The sequence below is a fragment of the Chlorocebus sabaeus genome, chromosome 1, assembly GCF_047675955.1.
Source record: "Chlorocebus sabaeus isolate Y175 chromosome 1, mChlSab1.0.hap1, whole genome shotgun sequence".
Lineage (NCBI taxonomy): Eukaryota > Metazoa > Chordata > Mammalia > Primates > Cercopithecidae > Chlorocebus > Chlorocebus sabaeus.
In genome coordinates, this window is record NC_132904.1 from 83,897,093 (window position 1) to 83,922,087 (window position 24,995).

At 35.2% G+C, this 24,995-nt stretch overlaps 1 protein-coding gene and 1 pseudogene across 6 annotated transcripts in view; one reads left to right on the forward strand and one right to left on the reverse strand.

Moving 5' to 3' along the window:
* The window catches only part of TMEM135 (transmembrane protein 135), a 258,161-nt gene that overhangs the window by 192,124 nt on the left and 41,042 nt on the right, over positions 1-24,995 (forward strand). The window lies entirely within an intron of this gene.
* Positions 5,156-6,669, reverse strand: LOC119626532 (mitochondrial import receptor subunit TOM22 homolog; annotated as a pseudogene).

Below are 24,995 nucleotides of genomic sequence, written 5' to 3' on the forward strand. Positions count from 1 at the left end.
AGATCACCTGAGGTCAGGAGTTCAAGACCAGCCTGACCAACATGGAGAAACCCTGTCTCTACTAAAAATACAAAATTAGCCAGGCGTGGTGGCACATGCCTGTAATCCCAGCTACTTGGGAGGCTGAGGCAGGAGAATCGCTTGGACCCAGGAGGCGGAGGTTGCGGTGAGCCGAGATCACACCGTTGCACTCCAGCCTGGGCAGCAAGAGCAAAACTTGGTCTCAAAAAATATATATGTGTGTGTGTGTGTGTGTGTGTGTGTGTGTGTGTAGAGAGAGAGACAGACATGGACATACATGAAGCCATTATTCCTCAGAAGATATATACAGATGAAATGAGGCACTTCTATTATTGGCAACCAAACCTGTGAGTTTACCAAAAATGCAACATTTGTTCAATGAAAAGAAGTATTGAGATTGTTAGGACTGTTGCTTTCCTCAAAACAAATGGAAAAGATGAGAAAACATGGGTTCATAAATGTTGTGAATCATTTCCTTTGAGAATACAAAGCTTATTACACCAAGTCACATGACTGTGATCTGACTTTCTTTCTTGGTAGAAAAAAATTTGCCTGCTCATTTGTTGAGTGTACTCTAAGAATGAGAAACTTGTGGCAAATCTGTTGTCATTTTTTTTACCTGTCAGCCTTTGAGGTAGTTGTGCCCAGTTAAAGAAATTACTCCAACATTTTATGATGAATATAAATTGTTTTAGTAGAACGCAAAGAGAAATATTGTATGGAGAAACAACATGAACCTAAAATGCAACCCCCTAAGGTAAGGACTTAATGGGACACGATCATGTCAAAAATGGCCCGTTGCCTTTCAAAAACTTGCAATAAAAATGACATTCTTAGGTGGTTTAAAAAATGTGAATATTTTATTTGTTATTTTCACCGATGTCAAAGTTCAAAAGTGGATGACATTCACATGTTATTAAATCAGTGGAAAACTCACACCACTAATACATTATTCATTGCTGATGGTCTTATCCTAGTTCTACAATAGTTCTCAGAGGTTCCACTGGATATAGTAGCCTCTTTGTCAATCAAGATGGTTGTTTGAACTTAAAATAAAGGATGAGCCGTGTGTGTGTGTGTGTGTGTGTGTGTGTGTGTGTATATATATAGAGAGAGAGAGCCTGGTGTACATTTCTAACCTGATACAATTTTAACTTGTTAGCATTTTAAGGTAAATCAAATTGGCACTGTGTAATCTTATTTCTCTCTAAGTTACAGTTTACCTAGAATTTAATAGTAACAATCGTTGTCTCATAAAAAAGTAAATTTGTTTCATGTTTTATAAATTCTTTTTATATTATTGACAAAAATTAATAATTCTTATAAATTCAGTTTACTCTTTAGAGGTTATGAGAAATGAAAATAAAATATTGTTGTTTTGAAAATGGCAGTCCACAGATTTTAAAAAAGCATTTTTTCAACAAAGCATTTCTGTTTTGAGCAAGAAGGGTGTCTTATATATAAAATCTGTTACCTTTGTGGAAGTCTCAGCACATCAAACATTCATACATAAAATAAATGATTATGATAAATTTCTAATAACAGTGGTGAGTTTTTAAAATAATTTGGGTATTTTTTTCCTTGACAATGTCAGTAATAGTTTATTAGTATTGGTGATTACTAGAGGGAGTTTTAGGTAAAACAGTACTCAGTAAATGTTTGAATGAATGATGCTCAGTTAAAAAAAATTTAAGGATTTGAAGTAAAATTTTTAGCCTTTCAGAGTTTTCATTGACTTAATTAAAAGCATACACGTGTTTTAGGAGGTTCCATGGTAGAACAGAAATCATACAGTCTTCAGTGCCGTATATAACAGACCCTTCTTTAGGTTTTGGCTCTACCACTTACAAACTCTGTGGCCTTCAATAAGATACTTGGCTTCTTTCATCTTAAATTTGTCATGGATAAAATGATCCCTGTGGCTATGAAAACTTAGAACAGATAATCCTATAAGAACATAATATTTTTAAACATTATTTATGTTTCCAAGCCCATCTTTAAAAGTCATTCAACCTATAAATGAATCTATAAAATATAGTTGAAGTACAGTGCCAATGGTACTATAGAAACAAATAATATTTATGATAATATTTCTTTGGGAAAATACATTGATGTCCAGCGTGTTAGCCCTAAAGCAAAAGGACTGGGAATTATCCAGATGTGAGCTACTCCACAATCCCATATTTGGAGCTAGAGTTCAGCATGTGGGGGAATGGGGAGTGATGGGACAGAAGGACAAAACTGGAGATCTTAGTGGGAGAATGGTTAAAAACAAAATAAGGGCCTGGTACAGCAGCTCATTCCTGTAATTCCAGCACTTGAAGAGCTGAGGCAGGAGGATAGTTTGAGCCCAGGAGTTCGATACCAGCTTGGACAACATAGGGAGATCCCATCCCTACAAAATATAAAATAACAAAACTAAGTAGGTTAATACTACAAATTGAGGAGCCAAAGGATTGGGATTATGATTTAAAATGGGGCTTTTCCTTTCATTCCTCTTTTTTTCTCTTTCTTCTCCATTTCTTTCCTACTCTGACTAGAGGAATTTGGGACAGCACAGTAAATGGGATTGGACAAAAAGGGATCTTGGAGTATAGAGTGGAGATTGGCACTTCAGAGCAGGTAGAGGTGGGAGGAAGAGGGAAGGGCAAAGAAACAAATATATTGGCCCTGAATTTGCAGAGAAGCAAAATTCTGCCATCCTTCCCTCTATTGCCAGCCTTACTGTGAACTAGTTGTTAGTGTATCCATTGAAAACTGGATTTAAAAAGCTAGAAAGATTAAAATGAGTGATGAATGAAGCCAAACAAGGTATCCAGTTTTTCTTCATTATTCAGATCTTTCTGGGCATGTTTTATCATAACTAGATAAAGCCACAGGTGACTCTTAACGTATCTGCAGGAGCTGGGCATGGTGGCACATGCCTACAGTCCCAGTTACACAGGAGGCTGAGAAAGGAAGATTGCTTGAGCCCAGGAATTCAGGACTGTAGTGCGCTGCGATTGTTCCTGTGAATAGCCACTGTACTCCAGCTTGGGCAGCATGAGGAGAATCTTGTCTCTTGAAAAAAAAATTATCTACAAGCACTTTAAAAAATTATCGTAGCCAAAGAGCTGCCATGCAGTTGACCTTTCTTTATAGTTGACTGTTTCTCTCCTTGCCTGTAAGGGAGGAAGTGAAGGGGAGGAGGAGGGAGGGTTAAGAGGAAATGGTTGCTAGAAGCAGTGAGGTAAGAGGAGGTCTTCAGTGTTATCTAGAGTAGCCCTTTGTATTTAAAGGATATACATTCATTTTGTGTGTATCTTCAATGTAGCTATAAGACATTATTTTCCCAGAATTTGCTAGTATATCATCTGGTTGGTAAATTATAAAACTGGGAATAACTTTTTAACTTTATAATGAAATACTTTGATGTTTAAGGGATCTATTAAAAACATTGACCTCAAGACCTGCCTGTTACTCCAAGGAGTAGGTTACTTCCTGTCTCCATGTAAGGACAGCCTTTTAATGGATGTCTTTTAAAATGAGGTTTGAAGTTATAAACCTATTTGAATTTACTTTTAAACTAAATATCACTTTATGTTTAAATATTATTAGAGGATCCATTATATTGGCCAAAATAAGTGATTCCAACTATATAAACTTATGTAACTTTATACCTCAGTTTTAATTACAGCTAATTCCATCTCATTTAGGCTTGAGATGTAAATATAATCTGATTTTGAAAATGTGAGATTAAAGTTATTTGGAATAAGATACAATTTGCAAATTATAAATAAATACAGAAGTTGGAAGCTGTTCGCTATGAAAAGATGATAAAATGCAGATACCTTAAAGAATTAACTTTTGGGTTTGTTTACTTAAATTGTGTTGTAATATGTAATATGATTCTTAAAAATATTTTTTAATTTGGGAATTTATGATGGATATAAAAAGATTCATTGAGAATGAGGAAGCTTCATATTGAGACATGATGCCCTGTGAATTAAAGTCAATAACTGGAGTTTTGTAGAGCATTTTAGAGGACAATGGCCTCAAATTAAGATTATATTCAAGTGATTTTTGGGGGGGCAAAAACATGTCTTTTGCTCATTGTGGAAAAATGAGCAAATATGACTGAAAAAAATAATAATTATCACCCATAGTCTCTTCTTTCAGAGACAAGTAACTACCAGCTTTGTTTATATCCTTTTAGTCTGTTGGCTATGCCTCTATCTGTCTGTTGGTCCTGCTTGCCCTCGCTCTTCCTCCTTTCCTCCCTCCTTTGCCCCTTTCCTTCCTCCTGCCTTCACTTCTTTCCTCTCTCCTTCCACACATTTATGTGTGTATAGGTGTATGTGTGTATATATGTCTTTCAGCTTCTCAAATGAGATTATGTTATGTAGGCTATATGATTATATGCCTTTTATTTCCGTATAAACCCTAGGAATGGATTCTGATACTAATCTTCAATTCTTCACTAAGAAACTGGTGATAACTCTTAGCAATGTTGAGTGTGACTAAACATCCAAACATTATATCCTTTCGACTTCTGGTATCCTCTTTTGCATGCTAAGATGTCTGCTTCTTATTTAAGGAGCATTATTACTAATCACAGAAAGTTCTTAGACGAGACTGCTGATACAGCTGCTCAAATTTGAAGCAGTTAAATTTAACCATTTGCTTTACTACTTATGAGGCGCTGTAACTCACTGGGCTATGCTGTAACTCACTGTGTCTTTCTCAAGCCTGAATCTTTCTTTCTATTATATTATTTTATTTAAGTTCTGTGTCAGAGGTAATCAAAAGACACTATAGTATAGTTGAGAGGAAACTCTGGAATCCAGCTGTGTCGGTTCAAATCCTTTTCCATCTTACTTGTTTTGTAACCTTGGGTAAGTTACGTAGCCTCTTTGTGCCTCACATTTCTCATCTTCAGTGGGGATAATAATAGTACTTACCTCATGGGGTTATTGTATTGAATGTCCACATAGTAAGCACTCAATAAATGTTAGTTGTTTTTATTATTTAAATCTAAGCTGCAAAGATCATATTTATATGATTCTATTTACCAAAAATGTCCAGAATAGAAAAATCTGTAGAGATACAAATTAGATTGGTGGCCTAGGGGAGTTAGGGGTGTAGGGAATGACTACTAATGGGTAAGGGTTTTTTTTTTAAGAGTTGATGAAAATGTTCTAAAAGTAATTGTGGTGTTGGCTGTACAAGTCTGAATATACCAGAAACCACTGACTGATACACTTTAGATCGTGAATTGTATAATATGTCAATGGTATCTCAATAAAACTGTGAATATATTTTTAAATATGTCTGGCACATTCTTGATCAAAATTAAGTCACAGATTGCCAGATACAAACTGACCACAAGCACGTACTTCCTATATCATATGTACGTCTAAGTCCTTTGCTAAGAATACATTCCAATTTAGTTTGAATAGAAATTACATTTATAGTCTTTAGAAATATAATCAGTCAATAACTTGATTATATTTTGAGTGTATATTATATATATTTGATTATATATTGATTATATTTTGCAGAACAATTATTTTACTGTATTCTGTGTTTATTTTGGGAAAAAGGCTTTTTTTCAGTTGGAATCACTTTTAATATTTAAATTAAAAAAGTGAGCACTGACTTCTGTTTTTTTAAACACACAGACAAAGTCTAACAGCCAAAATGTGCAGAGGAAAGGAGCTCCTGCCCTGTCTTCCACAGTCCCCATCCTGTGCCTGAAGCTGTAGCCAGTCCTCTTATACATGGGGATTCATAGTGGCCACTTTACACCACAGTTGTAATGCATTTTGTCTGTTTTACATTGTGTGCATGTCCCTCCCCGACAGCTCCATTCTTTAAGGAAAAAAAAAGAAAAAGAAAGCAGTCATTAATGGTCAGGGGTACATCCCTCCCACTGGCATCAGTACCTGCCCCACAGGGGAAAGTGAGATCTTCCAGTTAGGGGCAATTTTGTGAAAGGAGTGTGTGGCCAAAGTTGGAATAACCATCTGCATGGCTGCACTCTGGTATCAGAGTGAAGACTGAGGTAAGTCAGGATAGCGTGGAGGGCACAGTTGCAAGTTAAGTCTCTTCATGAGACAATGTGGGGAGATTTCTCCCCACCAGGTTTAGATGGATCAATGTGCCAAAGTTAAAAAAAAAAAAGTCAAATAATCAACAGTTCAAACACTATTGAATTTCAAACTTCTCCCACTGAAACAACTCATATATGGCAGTAACAATCTAGATCTTTCCAGGAAGTGAAGGTAGAGCCCCTTGCATTCCTCCTGAGAGCCCTGTTAGGCCTTAGAAGTATCTGCTGCGGTTGCTGCTGTTGCTCTATTTGCATCTTCTCAGTCTCAAAAACAACAGGAAGAACCAGGATCATAAAGGAAGTGTTTCCAATCCACACGGCTGCCCTGGAAAACCTGTACATTTTTTGAGCCACAAAGAGGGAGAGAAAGAAGAGGTTCCGGCCGCCGACTGGACCCTCTTCGGAAACATCACCGTCAGGCCCCATAGTCTCTCCGACAAGGTGTCATCTAGCTCCTCCTCGTCATCCTCCTCCAACTCCTCCTTAGTCTTCTCTGCGTCGCCTTTTGGTAGCAATTCCTCCGGGGACAGGGGTTCCCCTGTGACAGTGGCGGCCATGGCTGTAGGGGACACCAGAAGTGGAAAAAAAGGATAGGGAAAAGATATTTCCAAACCACTGTGATTGCCATGGATAGTTTTTTAAATGAATGGCAACACAGAAGGAAATTTTATGTGTGTGTATGTGTATGTTTGTGTGCATGTAGAACGAGAATACACATACACACACTACATATATATAATATCAGGTTACATTTTTTTCCTTTTCCAGTCTATTTTAGACATTTTTAAGAATTAGCATAGATAGCACAAATGGGAATTATTTGGCCTTATTCCAGTCTACATCCTTAAAACTTCAAATAAAACATCCATATTTGGAGGCTTATTTTTCACGTTGTATAGTTTCAGTGAATGGGCTCACTGGAAGAGAAAGTATACCATCTATATACAAGTTCATCTAAAATTCACAGCAAAACAGAATATTTTTCCACCATTATCAATTTTCAGCAGCTTTTGTTTCACATGTGTGATTGAGTCACTGAGCCAGGAAAGTGTTTACCTGCAAAGTGAGCTAATAGAAATGGGAGAAGCTTTTAAGTTCTAAAATTTCAGTCATCTCTGTCTAGCGTCTTCCCTAGAGGAAGGAAAATGTGGGTCTCTTCCCTTTTTTATTTTCCCTTGTTAATCACAAAACCTCTTTGTACTGGTAGGGCCTTGATAGTGGCTGAGTGCTGGCTGTTTATCATGTTACTGTCATCCTCAAATGCAAAATATAAAGAGGAGGAGAACACAGCTTTGTGTTTTCAAGCTTTGTGACAGCTTAGGACCTCTGAATCTCAGCTGCTCTCAAATGCTTTCTAAAGTGATTTGATCACTGAAATGGATTATGCAATTTTTATGGTTTTGAGGTCTTTGGGCATGTTCAGAACAAGAATGATATTAAAAATCAGACAGTGGAGAACAATTGAGCTTATCAGGTTAGATTTCTTTTATTATCGCAAAAGCATCCAGTTCTATTATTGGAAACACAATTGTTAACTTCTGTTTCTTTCTTGAATGTTAAAAATGTTTGTTGTATTTGATAATTGCAAATACTAATATTGTATAAACCTTCCTTGCAGGGTGTCATTGTAAGATATTTTCAGGGATTCTTATGAAAGATAAGGCTTTCCTTATCTCACTTTTGAAAACCACCAGCAACTTCTACTGGTATGAAACACGTAGAGACAATTGTGATAGCAAGCCTAACGTGTTGAAATTATTTGAATGATAAGAAGTTTATAATCATTAAAATTCTGGTCACTTTCCTAAATTTGTTATCAATTTTTTTTGGATTTGTATTACATCCCTTATGATTTTCTATTACATTGTAATGATTAATAAAACTGTGTGAGTAAATACGAGTTAGACTGATAGAGCTTTTACCTTCTTAAAAGAAATAGGCCTAATAAAATAGGGCATTAATTTTTTATTGTTCTTTGGAAAAACAGAAATAGTACTGATAAGGATGAAAAAGAAAGTTTTTTTTTTTTTAAGCAAATGAGGTATCTCTCTTTATTGGTTCCTAATAGGCAGTCGTTGTTAATAAACTGTTACAAATTTAAATGTCTGATATAAGGGCTATAAAGCAGTTCCCAAACTTTAACATGGATCTTTTAAAAATGCAGATTATGATTCCGTAGGTCTGGGGTGGGATGTGAGCTTCAGTAGTTCCAACATGCTCCCAGGGGATGCTCATCCTGGTCCTCGTGTCACACTCTGAATAGTAGAGCCGTAAGTCACATCAAGAAATAACTTCTGTAATTATCTTTAAAATCTGTAATTTTAAGAAATTCCAGAGACTTTAATTCCACTGCTTCTCTTGGCAAACTATTCTAGTAGTTTACAACAAGTAGAGTCAAGACATTTTTCTCAACATCTTAAATTTCTGTAATGGGAATTTTCTCAGTTAAAACAGAAAATAGCTATTCATATAATTACCTTAGAAGGTCAAAGATTATCAGATCTCTTTCCCGTCCCTCTTACTTTCTTCTCAGCGCCAACCTCCTTTAATAGTTCCATATGTATATTTTGCCAAAATACATATTCTGCCTTGATTTATTACCCAATTTTAACTACAAATCATCTATATGGGTTAGAAATCATGAGTCTGTTAATTATTTAGTAGATGAATTGATAAAATAGAGACTTTTCTTATCCAAAATTTCTCATTAATGTGTGAAACAAAGAAATTAGAAGTCTCCTCCGTTTCTTTTTAAAATTTTCTTAATTGTATAAATAATACAGTTTCATTTAAAAATTCAAACAATGCAAAAGCATAAATAATAGAAATGGAAAATTCTCAGCCCTTTATCTACCTCCCTCTTTGTACTTCTCTTTTTTTAGTTGAAACCATCTTAACAGTTTGCATATATCCTTCCAGAATTCATTTTTTTTTTTTTTTTGAGACTCATTTACACTGGAGTGTAGTGGCACAATCATGACTCACTGCAGCCTCAAACTTCTGGCCTTAAGCAGGCCTCCCACCTCAGCCTCCCAGGTGACTGGGACCACATGTGTGCACCACCATGCCTGTCTAATTTTTTACTTTTGTTTTTTAGAGGCAGGGTCTCCTTATGTTGCTCAGGGTGCTCTGGAACTCTTGGGTGCAAGGAATCGGCCTGCCTTGGCCTGCCAAGGTGTTGAGATTGTAGGCATGAGCCACCAGGTTCAACATAGAATTATTTCTATACGTACCTATGTACCTATGTTTATATATTTAAAAATGAGATCACACATTATATATTGTTCTGTAGTGTTTTTCTATTTAATAATGCATCTTAGGATTCTATCTAAATGTCAGTACGTATAGATCTGCCTCATTGTTTTTAGGGGCTGCAAAAAAAAATCTATAAATAAGTATTTAAACCTTCTCAACAGACATTTATACTATTTGCAGGTTTTCATTGTTGCAAACTGTTCAACCATGAACATTGTTTTTAAAATATCTTTGTGCTCCTGTTCCAGTATTTCTAAATTTATGTTACTGTTTTATATTATTGATAGGTTAGATACTTAGCTACAGATGGATTCTTTGGGTCAAATGTACTAGACATATTTAATGTTAATAGATATTGCCAGATTGGCCTCAAAAAAGGCAGTATCCATGTATTTTCACTCCAAGAGTGCTTATTGATTCCTACATCCTAGTTCATGTTGGTAATTTTTATCTTTTTGTCAGTCAAATCATCTAAAATGTAGGTAATACCTCATTTTTGCTGTACTTTGTATTTCTCTGATAACTAGTGAGGTGGAACACCTTTTCATTGGTTTATTAGCCATTTCGATTTCCTACCCTCTACCTATTTTTTATTTTTAAATGTATTGCTCTGATTTGTAGGAGCTCTTCACATGCTATTAATGTTTGTTCTTTCTTGTTATATTGTTAAATCAATCAGCTAGTATAAACACAACCACAAAATCTGAATGTCATAAAACAGCAAGCCAGTTGTCTGGCCAGCTCTGTTTCATGCTGCAGGTCTGTGGGGGCAGCTGGGGAAGTTCAGGTCCCCATATCTTCATTTTGAGCCCTGAGCTGAGGGGACAAAAATCTATGCAAGGAAGGCTGTCTTCATAGCAGTAGCATGAGATTTGTTTCTGTTAACATTGTCTACAAAATATGGATACATGTATACATTAATGACTTTATTTCGACTTAGCACACATAAATATCTGCTCTTTTACCAAGGTTTTTTTGTGAGTATGAGTTGCCTAGGTGGAGTTCTGAGTTGTTTTTGTTTTAAGATATTGTCTTTCCAAAGCATTCAACTCAGTTTTCATGGGGGGGGGGGGGGAGGGAAACTTTCTTCCTTTTCCTTTTATGTAATATGTAAGCCAGTTACATAATTACATTAAGAAGTACAACTGACATGAACACATTTGGGGACAGATACAACTGAGTCTTGACAAGCATATAACAACTAATATGAAGAGAAGTATATGTGGTTCTATTTGGAGTAGTGTTTTATTTTTGAGTAATCAATGTGCACATTAGAATATTTACAGAGAAAATAAGGAAACTAAGATAAATTTGTCCTATTTAATCTCTTAAATGGAGATTGGATACAATAACTGTTATTGTAAAGAGCACATTTTGAAAATATTTGCTAAGTTCTGATTCTTCATATTTTGTTACTGCAATATCATTATCACTGTCCTCTTCTCCATTCCTTTAGAATTTTTTCCATGCTTTAAAGCTGTCAAGATTTGGCTCCTACCATTCTTGTTTTGGCTCATTATTTATCCTAGTAGAGCCAGACTTCACTCATACTTTTACTTTAGGAACTGGTTGACACATTGGACATATATCTTGATTCTTACATATTAAAAGTAACTGAAGTTCAAAAATTCATAAACTGTAGGCTGATTTAGTGTTCTTTTTAGTCTAATATGTTGCAACATTTCATAAATAAAAGTTTTATTCTCTAAAGTGAATAATACCAATACTTAATGTTTCATAGGATCATAGGGTTTTAGAGCATGAAGCAAATTAGAGATTATGTAATACAGCATTGTCAATTTTCTGGTGAAGAAAACAAACTTGAAATATTTTTGTAGCTTTTCCTAGATCACACAGCAGTTAGTGGCAGAGACAGAAGTGAAATTTTTGCATAATTTACTTTCAAATGCTAGTAATTATTTTAAAACAATTGAATATTTTGAAATTTATGTGAGGGACATGGCAAAAGACCCAGTATTATTTTTGTATTTGTAAATACCACATTGTGATGGCAAGCCTTTTAGAAAAGAAATATGAAATTAAATGAAGGGCCTAGAAATTAAGGAAGATAGAAGCTTGGTAAAAAATTTCTTAATGCATATTTTGGATTTTATATATGATATAGTTTAAACTGTAGTGGAAATATTATACCATGTCATGGAACACTTTATCTTTCTATTTGAAATAGTAAATATTTCTAATTAGTGCCATTAAAAATTTTTGAAATTCCTTTATTGTGACTAGGTTTTAAACTAGAAAAGAGGATAAAAGCTACTTTGTAGTCAGATGTCTATGATCTCTGTCTTTGTTTCAGTCTCTCTCTCTCTCTCTCTCTCTTTTTTCTCCTCTCCTCCCTCCCCCATCTCACTCTGCTGTACTTTTCTTTTGTTGTTGTTGTTGTTGTTATTGTTTGTTTTCTGCTTTTACTTTAATTTATAATGTTAAGGAAGTAACTAGTAATCCACTATGGCACCTAACATTATTAGTCATTTCATTTTACGTGTGACAAATATGTGGATAAATGGTATTTTAGATCCAAATTAAACTGATGTTACTGTTTATATATTATTGGTGGTTTCTTTTTAATAGGAGCTATACTTTGCATTAGCATATATTTATAATCTGTTCTGATCTTTTATCATGAATTGATCACTTTTTCTTATGAAATGTATTCAGATATGTATTGAAGACATATTTGAATGCAGTCTGTACATTTTAAGAATTTCAGCTGTTTAATCTCTACAATGTAGTTCCAGCCTTAAGCTCACTGTATATAGTCAGTTGTCATTTAAATTCAATCTTCCAGATCTGTGGTAGGTTGAATTTTTCTGACTTTAGAAAAATCTTAAACTTTATTCTTTGTTTATTAGCTTTGAAGGCATTATCTTGCTTCTAGCATTAAAGTTCATTTTGTTGAGAAATAATTGACTAGATTTTTGAAGAGACTTATAAAAAGAGATTGTATGTTATTTTAAAGCTATGAACTTTTTGAAATTTCATGAGATAAGTCTGAAATTAATTGTAGAATATAGTTATAGGTTGTACATTCTTATTTTCTAGAGTAAATTGGCCACAATAATAATAAGCTACAATTAAAACATGAAACTTTGACATAAAGAAGAAATTGGAATGTTACTCACAGCTGTTGTAATAAAAGAGATTGACTAGACGTGTATTGTCTATTCACACTTAGATCAGCTCTTTTGGAAGGAAGAAATTTAGAACTAGAACAAATAATATTTAATGCTCATTTTATAAACTGATAGTGAGAAATATAGCTAGAAGCCAAGATTTTTAGTTCTACACATCTGGTTGTGATGATTTTGGAGTCTTTACACTCTGATAATATGTCTTTGTTATGATTTTAGAATATTTTCTGGTCAACTCATTAAGCAGATATGGAAGCAAGTCCTGAGTCAGACCAAGTTCCTATCATCCGTGAAGAATACTGGACTCTTTTCATTCTGAAAGAGAACAATTCTTTGGATGGTTTTAGGGAGCCATTTTACCATATTGCATATAAATGGAGTCTATTACTCCTCAATGTTTTCTCTTCTTTTTCCTCTCTTCCTCCAAATTTGTTTCCTTTGTTTGAATACTATGTCAGGCCAAATTTTAATAAGGATCTAAACACTTCTGGAAAATAATTGGTATGCATCTTCTATGAAATATTTGAATGTTCTCTTAAAGATGAATTTAACCCAATCGGCCACCATTTGATAGCATATTTAAAGAAAATAAAAGACAAAATAACTTTAAAATAGTGTTTAGATGGCTTGTATAATATGCCAAATTATCTCTGAGATAAAAACAGGAGCACAGGGTATTTTGTATTTCATTTAATCCCTTAGGTCATAGCTTATTATTAAACATTGTATAGAAAATATCAGTGATTATTGCATGCACTGAGTCAATTTATTTTTTATTGAGAATCTTCCTAGTTTTCTGTGTTCCTTGAGATTCTGAGAAAGTTATTTAAGATCTCTTTACATGCATGTAATTTTTAGTCATATACTGAGCTGTCGATCTGTTAGACTTACAGCTAAAAGGTTTTCTTGAAATCCTTTCTGTTTTTGAACAAAGATTAAATGTTTTTCATGACTCAGAGTAATGAAAAAGGAAATATTTATTTTGAGTATAAGCCAATTTATATATTATTGGACATTGCACAGACCACCCAGGCCTGAAGCCTACTGTTTATAGTTAAGGATTTTAAATCTACATATGCTCTTGAGGAGCCAGAGTTATCTACGTTCCAACTAGAAAGTTTTGTGTCTGCAAAGGGTAATAATTTCATGTTCTCCACCCCTAAGTCCCTCACCCTTGGCTGGTAAAATTCCTGTCAAGATTATTTTATTTCCACAGGGGAGAAGGCTTCTTTGGACCTCAGTAATAATAACATTGCGAAATTTCATCTATCAAAGGACTGATGTTTTAATATTGTTGGAAAACATTAGAGTTATATTTGTCTTCAAAATCAGTTTGTTTGAATGTATATGTATGTATATATAGCAGAATGTAACTGACTTGTTTTTAGTGCAAATTTCTAGTTTCTTTGAAGGTTTATTTTCCTGGCCATCAAACTTTAGAATTCTTCAAGGTTTGGTTCTAGGCTCGCTTATTGTCTCTCTTTTTTCATTGTAAATAACTTATCCCATGCTTATAGCTTTAACTACTATCTAATGCAATAGGAAGGGAGAAAAGAGAAAATGGTACAGAACAGAAGTTATCAGACATGAACCTCCTCAGCTTCCCATTGGAATGTCATATCTGTTAGTTTCTATGGTTCTCACTAAAGCAGGAGGCAGGGTCTTTGCTGAAAGAAAGGATAGAAGGTCAAAGGCCTGAAGAGAATTTATGTGGTTTGAAGTACTTGTTTTGTATAGATAGAGTAAAATGACAGGCTTACCTGGGCTGTGTTCAGGATCCCTTTGAGTGTGGTGATTATGTTTTGTTGTGTGGTTTTCCCTAGCAGTACATAGTTGCCTCATTATAGGCACGGAGAAGGTGATTAGTTTCATCCAGGGTTGGAGTTTTGCCAGGTAGAGGTGATGCAAGAACTGAGGAGAAAGGAGCTTAGGGTGGTAGAGTGTTTCCTAGGGTCATGGAATTTAAGCTGGATAAGGAGGATAGTGAGAAGAAAGTATTGGAAATGGAGAGAAATATGGAGCTAATGAATCGGAAGTGTCTTAAGAGTCCAAAGAACTCTGCCGTAAGTGGTAAGTGAGGTCTGGTTATACATTAATATAAAATGTGTGTTATATTATTAATAAGTTAACAAAAAGCAATATTAGAATTTTAGTTCCTTCATGGAGAGGGAATGGATGAAAAAGTTATCATCTATTTCATTTATTTAGATATATAGGAAAAGATCGATTTTGAGCTGAGAAAGTCCTAAATGGTAAGTAGGAAGTCACTTTCTAATTTCCTTCTTTTACACAGGATAAGCATTCTAGCCAACTTTCTCTAAAGAATGGAAAACTTGCTATATCTGATTTCACATGACTGTGGGGGCTTTATTATATAGTAAAAAAAAAAAAAGTGCTTTGTGAAAAAATCCATTTCATTGGAAAGGTATTTTTGTCCACGGAAGATAATAGTAAGCATCAAATAGTTATTTAAGCTTATTGTTTTATTCAGAGCTTGGATTTCATGATCGTTTTTTGTGGTACACTATATAAAACCTTCATGAAAGTAGAGAATTGTATACATGATATACATTTCAAAAACTAATGCATGAAACTAAATGCTCTAGAAGATACAAGATGACCTCTGTGAACCTTTCTAGTCTCAGCACTGTGATGATTCTTAAAATTTCTTTTTTAAATTTCTGTTTTTTGAGACGGGATCTCACTCTGTCACCCAGGCTGGAGTACAGTGGCGTGATCACAGCTCATTGCAGCCTTGACCTCCCAGGCATAAGTGAGCCTCCCACCTCAGTCTTCTGAGTAGCTGGGACCATAGTTGAGTGCCACCATGCCTGGCTAGCTTAAAAAATGTTTTTGTAGAGATGAGGTCTTGCTCTGTTGCTAGGCTGGTCTTGAACTCCTGGGCTCAAGCAATTCTCCTGTCTCAGCCTCCCAAAGTTCTGGAATTATAGGTGTGAGCCATCATACCCAGCATCCAGCACTAATGATTCTGATGGATGCTCTGATTAATTCTGGAACTATCATTTTATTTTTAATTGTTATGATGTTTCTGTTAAGGATTTTTACAGTATGTTATTTTGGAATGTAGAGCTCCTGGAAAGTTCTTTTTTTTTTTTTTTTTTTTTTTTTTAATGTCTTAGTACATTAACCATACTCTGAAAGAATTTAGCCTATGAGCTTTTAGGCTGTAGCCGATAAGCCTAGGTCTTCTCATTTTTGAAGCTGGACCATTCTGCCTTGTTATAGCAATTATCCTGCCTTTCTTACATCTTATTGTTAAGAAGCCCCTCATATTTATTAATTTATTCTCAGTGATTTTATTTATTCCATCCAAAGCTTTGGACCTCTTTCGTCACTAGGGCTAGGATACTGTAGTATAAATAGAATGTAGGATTTAGATTAAAGACTTTCTAAATCTGGTTTCTTTTTTTATTAGCTGGGCAATTCTGGACAAGACACTTACTTTGCTAAGCCTCCTTTCATCTGTAAATCTGATGTTGTGAGGATTAAATAAAACACCGTACAGATATTGTTATTACCTACCCATGTTTATCTTTTCTTTTCAGACTTCTTGACAATATTTGACTTCAAGGATATTATACTTTTCTAGTATCCTTTGTTATTTGCCATTTGTTCTTTTTATCATTTTGATCTTTTCTTTCCTTTATCCATTGATATTCTTGGTTCTACCAGTCTTTAGTCCATCAGACTATGGTTATAAAGAAGAATAGAAGAAACATATTGTATTGCTCACAAAATAAAAATCATCACTTGGAACCTGCACCTAGATTTGTAAAAACTAAAGTAATAGATTCAGAGAAAAATCTCAAACTCCAAGTGGGTGAAGGGAGAATAAGACAAATTGTTGAAAACCAAAACCAAGGGAAAGAGAGAAAGGAACTGAATTATATTGAATATATGTCATGTTTCTGGCATTGCTCTTGATAGATAATTGATATATTATGCACAGCAAAATCTTTTATTAATAAATCTTTTAAGGGGAGGTCTCACCTATTTTATAGAGGAGGAAATTGAGTAACAGGCATATTAAATAACATACTCTCAGGCTATTTGGGTCCTTATTGTTTATTTGCATTTTTCCCCCCATTGTTTTGGTAAACACTGTTTACTTTAAACAGTTGAGTTCTGTGCTAATTATGTAGGTAGAGTTGGTCTCAAGTACACTAGCAAAAATAAATGAAACTTGAGTGTTTTTAAACAAGGATACCAGATATGAGATTTATGAAATATATTTTGCACTGTTTTTGGAAATGTACTTCTCCTGACCATCCTTTAGAGTGGGTTGAGTTGGTAGTAGTAGTGATTTGGGAAGCCATTCCTTCCTAATCTAGGTATATCAACAAAACTTTCAGGTCTGAAGGCTGCTGAACACTAAATAACTCTAAATAAGTGAAATAGCTAAATTACTCTAGCTATTCTGCCATCTATTCCCTTTATTGATAGGCAAAGCTAAATTGGTAACTGTAAATCTCTGAATTATGCCATGACTTTCAAGGCGAAGTCCAGACTTATTTGAAATGTCTTCACAAATGTGGCTTATAACAGTCTTTCTGCCCACTTCCCTCAAAGGTTTTCTCTCTTTCTGTACTTTTCTGCTTATAAGCTCCTTAATACCCTATTCTCATACATGTCTTTCTTGGGTTCTACAAGTACCTTCCTCCCTTCTGAGTTTTTTTTCAGAAAGACTAAAATATGCTAAGTATCTTCTTATGCTTTAGAAGTCTCACGGCAAAAAATCTGTACTGACTCAAATATAGAATACTTAGTAGGCGTGAATGAACTCTTGAAAAATATCATATTTTCAACTCCATGTCCTTATGTTCATATTAAAGAAAATTAAACAAGATAAGTATCATTTGAGCCAGGTGTGGTGGCTGATGCCTGTAATCCCAGAAACTCAGGAAACTGAGGCAGAAGGACTACTTGAGGCTAGCAGTTCAAAACCAGCCTGGGCAACGTAGCAAGACCTTGTCTCTGTGTGTGTGTGTGTGTGTGTGTGTGTGTGTGTGTGTGTGTGTGTTTATATATTTATATATGTGTGTATATATATGCATATATATTTGTATATATGTATTATATATAGATAAGATGATAATTAAGTTAACTGGTTTCTGAAGAACTCTTTTTTCCCCCTAAGGAGTTCTAAGAGACATCTTTTGTATTTCTAGAGCAAATAAACTTTAACTTCTTTTTTTTGTTTTATTATTAAATGAATATTTTGTTATAATATTAAATGAATAAATATTTGAGATGCCCTTGTCTTTATGTTCAGACCCCTGCAATTTTTCTGTTAAAATCAAAAAGCATGTGAAGTGTTACTATGAATTCGGCAATTTTATTTCAAAGAGCTAAATGTAAGAATGTTATTTTCTTCTCTTCTGCTGCATGGTTGTCTTTTGTGTTTTCACTTGATTTTCCTCTTTATCCTCTTGGAATTTAGACTCTGAAGCTTGAATTTCCTTCCTTTTTTTCAACAAAGTGAAGGCATGGCATGAAGTCAAAAGTAAATTCCTATACTTAAGTGCTAGCAACCATTACAGGCTTCTTGAGGCCAAAGCCTGCCTATCAGATGCTTACTGGTTGGGTGACCATATGTTCTAAGACAGGGGCACTTGACTAACTTTGAAGAGGTTGAATTTTGATGCAATGTTGCCAAAAATTAAAAAAAAAGTAACCAAATACATCACCCTGTGTATTAAGTATTTGGCAGGATATTGAAAACCTAAAATATAGCCCATACATGCAAACTTGTTGGAAGACAAAGTACATTTTTCAGCAAGTTAGAGTCTCAGAATAAGAAAAGCCAAACTAGTCTGGATTTTATTTATTATTTTATTTTTTATTTATTATTTTTATTTTTTTGAGTCGGAGTTTCACTCTTGTTGCCCAGGCTGGAGTACAGTGGCACAATCTTGGCTCACTGCAAACTCCTCATCCCGGGTTCAAGCAATTCTCCTGCCTCCACTCTTGAGTAGCTGGGATTACAGGCACCCACCACCACGCCCAGCTAATTTTTTTGTATTTTTTAGTAGAGACAGGGTTTCACCATGTTAGCCAGGCTGGCCTTGAACTCCTGACCTCAGGTGATCCGCCCATCTCAGCCTCCCAAAGTGCTGAGATTACAGGCATGAGCCACCGCGCCCAGCCGCTAATCTGGATTTTATCATTGTCCTTCTACCTTCCTCTACTGCCAAGCTCCAGAAGGACCCAAACCATGTAGCATGGAAGAGAAAATTATTTTTTGCATTTTAAAATCAGAGTATTGCTTTTGACTCAGCAGGATTTCAGTTTACATATGTAAAGGAAAATATAAAATTACAAGGACTGGATACTAACTCACATAAATCCTATGTTGAGTGAGTAGTTTTGAGATTTTTATAACTCTTTTATTATAAACATTTAATCCTCAATACATTGTTCTTCAGCATTTTCTGTTTCAGACTGTATGATATTCTTTAATTTTCATAATAGTCTTATATAGTAAGTAATAGTAGCTTATTTCACGTTTGAGGAAACTGAAGTTCTGTGATTTCAAATACTTAACCAAGACTGGCCAGTGTTTAGAACTTGAGTTGTAACTGCATCAGAATTTGATTTCTGAGAGCATCAGAGCTCTGATCAGGTCTTCTTTCTTTAATCTTAGACTTTTAGCCAATTTTGTTACTCTAGTACATTACTATCAGAAGTTTATATATATATACACATGCACACACATGTATATATACATAAGTTTATATAAGAGTGTTTATGTATATGTGTGTGTGTATTTATTGGGAGAGATTTCATTGAATGTAACACATAGAATTTTATATTCATAAGTTATGTAAAACTTCTTTTTTTTGGAACGAAGTTTCGCTCTTGTTGCCCAGGCTGGAGCACAATGGCGCGGTCTCGGCTCGCTGCACCCTCTGCTTCCCAGGTTCAAGGGATTCTCCTACCTCAGCCTCCTGAGTAGCTGGGATTACAGGTGTCCACCACCATGCCCGGCTAATTTTTGTTTATTTAGTAGAGACCGGGTTTCACCACGTTGACCAGGCTGGTCTTGAACTTCTGACCTCAGGTGATCCACCCGCCTCAGCCTCCCAGAGTACTGGGATTACAGGCGTGAGCTACCACGCCCTGCCAAACAGAGTCTCACTTTGTCACCCAGGCTGGAGTGCGATAGCGTGATCTCAACTCACTGCAGCCTCTGCCTCCCAGGTTCCAGCGATTCTCCTGCCTCAGCCTTCCGAGTAACTGGGATTACTGGTATGTGAGGTCACCATCCCTGGCTAATTTTTGTATTTTTAGTAGTGTCGGGGTTTCACCATGTTGGCCAGGCTGGTCTTGAACTCTTGACCTCAGGTGGTCCACCTGTCTCGGCCTCCCAAAGTGCTGGGATTACAGGCATGAGCCACCTCACCTGGCTTTTTTTTTTTTTTTTTAAATAATTTAATATTTATGGAACTTTGGAATAGGATAATTAAAAAACTGTAGAATTTATATTATGAATTTTAAGATTAATAAAATTTTGAAGATTTCAATATATATATATATTTTTTACCCAACATTTCTTACCCAGAAGTATCGCTAAAATTATGTAAAAGCAAGATTTTCTCGAGACTGAGTCTTGCTTTGTTGCCCAGGCTGGAGTGCAGTGGTGTGATCTCAGCTCACTACAACCTGCACCTCCTGGGTTCAAGCGATTCTTGTTCCTCAGCCATCTGAGTAGCTGAGATTGTGGGGTTGTACCACCATGCCTGGCTAATCTTTGTATTTTTGTAGAGATGAAGTTTCACCATGTTAGCCAGGCTGGTCTTGAATTCTTGACCTTCAGTGATCCTACTGCCTTGGCTTCCCAAAGTACTGGGATTACAGGTGTGAGCCACTGTGCCTGGCCAAAAATAAGATTTTTAAAAACGTGAAACTACCATATTGGATCACATTTGCTGTACTCTGAGAATAAGGAGTAGTAAACAACCTTTTTTTTTTTTTTTTTTTTTTTTTTTTTTTAAAAGACAGAGTTTTGCTCTTGTCACCCAGGCTGGAGTTCAATGGTGCAATCTTGGCTCACTGCAACTTCCCCTTCCTGGGTTCAATCAATTCTCCTGCCTCAGCCTCCCTAGTAGTTGGGATTGCGGGCACCCACCACCACGCCCAGCTAATTTTCGTATTTTTAGTAGAGACGGGGTTTCACCGTATTGGCCAGGCTGGTCTCGAACTCCTAATCTTAGGTGATCTGCCCGCCTCAGCCTCCCAAAGTGCTGTGATTACAGGCGTGAGCCAGCATGCTTGGCCAACTCTTAACATAAAATGTTACTTTTATAAATTAGGAAGACTTTAATTGTCTACCCCATGACCGAAACTTGCTTCTTGATACTCTGGAGTCAGTCACTTTCTAATAGATCTATAAATGATTTAAAACATTTTGTCTGTTTTTCCCTTGTAATGCATGGCTATGATGTGTCATTCTGTTCAGAAATCCTCTGTGATTTCCCATTGCCTTCAAGACAGTCTAAATTCTTGGACCAAGGCCTTCCATTGTCTAGCCTTGCTTGACCTTTCTAGAGTTCTCTTCACTGAACTCAAGCTATGGCTTTTACCTTGTATGCTTTGGTAGCCTTTGCATCCTTACTCTGTTACCTCTATACTAAAAAATTCAGTCTGCACAAATGATATCTTTTCCCTAAAACCATCTTTGATTCTTTAGTTTTGAGCAATTTCTTTATTCTTTGAATTTCATAAGGTGTAGCGTGTTTCACAACGCATATACATTTGTAATCTCTAAAATATATAATTTTATACCTCTATTTAGTTTGATTCAGGCAAATTTTCATTCTTTTGTTTTTTTGGAGACAGAGTCTCACTCTGTCACCCAGGCTGGAGTGCAATGGCACAATCTCAGCTCACTGCAGCCTCCATCTCGCGGGTTCAAGTGATTCTCCTGCCTCAACCTTCCTATTAGCTGGGATTACAGGCACCTGCCACCAGGCCCAGATAATTTTTGTATTTTTAGTAGAGTCAGGGTTTCACCACATTGCCCAGGCTGGTCTCAAATTCCTGACCTCAAGTGATCCGCCCGATTTGGCTTCCCAAAGTGCTGGGATTACAGGCATGAACCACCGCGCGCAGCCAAATCTTCATTCTTTTAAAATTAACTTTGAGTTATAATTTATATACAATAAAAATGTACACATTTGGGGAGTATACTCTGAGTTCTATGAGTTTTGACAGATGTACACCTAAGTGTAACCACCCCCATGGTCAAATTCAGAGTATTTCCATCATTCTTTAAAATTTTTTGTGCTTTTTTTTGCAGTCAGTTTCTATCTCTCCTCTCATCCCTGACAGCAGGAAAAGATGGATCTGCTCTCTGTCACTTTAGATTATGAAACTTTTTTTCTAGAATTTCATACCAGTGGATTCATACAGTATGCACCTTTGTGTCTGGCTGCTTCTCAGCATTTTTTTTTTTTTTTTTTTTTTTGAGATTCATCTATTTTGTTCAGTGTATCGGTAGTTTGTTCTTTTTTTTAGCTGAGCAGTATTTTATTATATGGATATGCCACGGTTTGTGCATTCACATGTTGATGGACTCATTTCTAGTTCAGGTCATTTTTTTTCCATTTGGCAATTTATATCACATGTACCATTATCCTCAATTAGTAAATGATTGTGTACTAGTATGATTATATCAGTGTGTATCTTTGGAGGAAGACCTGTGGTGATACATCTTTTAGATAACGGTGTTAATTTCAGGGTAGATGATGTGTCTACTTTTTTCTGTCTGTGGCTCACTATTTTACCTCAGTTTAAGCCTATGAGCTTGATACCGGTAGGGACTATTAAATTTTTCTTATAGTCTCAGTGTGTAAGACAGCAACTGCTATACCCTCATCTTTGTAGTTGTGTTTGTTTTAGTAATAGCAGCAGCAGTAGTAATAATAAATCACATTTCTTGAGCACTTAGTACAATAATCCTATGATGTAGGTCCTATTATTTGCATTTTACAGATGGAGAAACAGGCTCGGAATGTAAAACAACTTGCTTCTCTGAATCTATAGCCCTCACTTTTAACTCTACTGCCTCAGTGCTTAATAATTGCTTATTGAACAAATATATGATTGTGTAAATGAATAACATTTGCTTTATAGATCTGTGGACATAGTGTTAATTACACAAAAGTATATTGCTGTACTCCACTTCATGTGACTTACTGGTATAGTCTTGACTTTCATCATTCTTCCTTGTCCCCACAATACATTAATGATGTGACATTATTATTCACATGCACACAGAACAATATCTAGAAAGACATTATAGCTGACTGAAACGAGGTTACTCTCTGTGTCAGAGACAGCCTGGATGAATGCCTGAGTGGATAGTGATAAATAAACAGACCTTTATTATGTTAAGGCATTGAGATTTTGTGATTAGTTTGTTAAAACAACTAGTATTAATTACCTGAATTTTATAGCTTAATTAAGTTTGATATTTTATGTAGGCATCTTAGTTGTAATTTTGAAAGTTATTATTTTTAAACTAATTTGTTAATCTATCAAAAAGTTATTAAAATCTGTCTTAAAGTTAATGTGTGGTTTAAGCTTTTAAAATAAAGAACAAAGTATGTGTTTAGATTGCATTAATATCAGTTTCTTTCAACAAGTCAGCTTGTAGACTGTCATTTAAAAAGTTTAAGCAAATAGTACCAAATGAGATTATAGTTTAAAAATAAACAATGGAGTGAGATTTGGTAATAGGTCATGAACATTAAACCTGGAATACCTTTGTTAAACATAGGTCTGGTTATGTCATTCCTCTGGTAGCAGGACCTTTTGTCTTAGAAGTAAAGTTCATATTCATTTTTGGTGTGATGTGACATGTGCCAGTCTTTCTCCATTTGGTTTCCATGTCTCTTTGTTACAGTCATATTAAACCTCTTCAATTCTCAGAATATCCAGTGTTTTCTTTTTTCTAAGTCTTATATGTATTTTTCCTCCCTGCTTTCTTCCTCTACTTCTTTTTTTATAGCACCTTAAATGTCTCTTTGTCTGAACAGCCTTTATGACACCAAAGTCAGTGTTAGACACACTTCCTTTGTGCTCCTAAAGCACTATGTACTTTATATTAAAGTACTTTCTATAATGTAATGTCATTATTTGATGGTATGTATACTTTCTGGATTGTGAATTCCTGAAGTCATCAACAATGGCTATCCTCAACACTTGGCAACCTGCCTGACACATTGTCAACTCTTTGTAAATACTTGTGAAATACTTAACTGTTTGAAGGAGTGAATAAATGATATAAAAGTGAACAACACTCCAACCTATAGACTTTATGGTCTCACCTCTTTTGCTGGATTTCAGTTCCCAGTAGCGTGATGAACGTGCCTAGCAGCCGTATCCCCATTCCTGCCTTTTGGATTTGATAACTTCATATTATAATCACTGTTCCATTTCATTTGTGGTATTAAAAAATAGCTCCTAATTAAGAAAAGACTGGAAGCCCCTATTTAGAGTATGCATGTTTATGTTTAAATGTAAATTCATAGCACATTATCAATATAATGAAACTAATGGAACTTTATATTAAGGATGATCCTTGGGAGTTGTTAATGAGTATAGAGGTAGTTGATTTAAAAATAAACAAATTTCTTTAGAAACAGAAAATCAAAACAAAACAAAAAACCCTACAATTGCTGTCAAAGAAACAACTACAAGAAACTTGGCACCCAAATATAAATAGTTACTATAAAAATGTAGTTTTTTTCAGTGATTACAGGGACAAAAATTTCTTTCAACATATATTTCTTGAGTGACTCATGTATTATGCACTGTTCTAGGTACTGGGGATATATAAACAATGAGAAAATCCTGAATTCTTTGGTAATTAGAAGAAAAATGAAGCTCAGAGGACACATGCACACACACAGACAAACAAGTTTATATATTCACATATAGTGTAAAATACTAATTGATGTGTTGTACACTATCCTATTTCTGAAACCAGTACCAGAAAGATTTTAAATATTGTCACACTTAACGTGAAAAAAGTTATTGTGAAAAAGACTATTGATAGTATTTTATGAAGAAAAGGAAATTGTGCTTTGAATTTTCTTAAATATAAACAAATACAGTTGATCTTCAACAATTATATGCTTGGCGTGTATGGTAGACTGTGTTATTGTTCAAAAACCTTTGCTGCCCCTCCCTGGAGAAACTTTATACTTCCCTTCCCTGTTGACATCATGCCTGGAGTTATGACATGCTTTGGCTAAAGAAATATGAGTGGAAATGATTTATGTACACTTATGAGCAAAATCTTTAATCAGAACACAGTTTCCTATGTTTGTTCTTTTTCTCTGCTCTGACAATCCGCATTTGCAGATAAAGTTTCTCTATTACCCTAAGGTACAAAATGAAGATTTCATGTAGTTGAACCATCGCTAACTCTTGTTTGACATGTAGCATGAGCA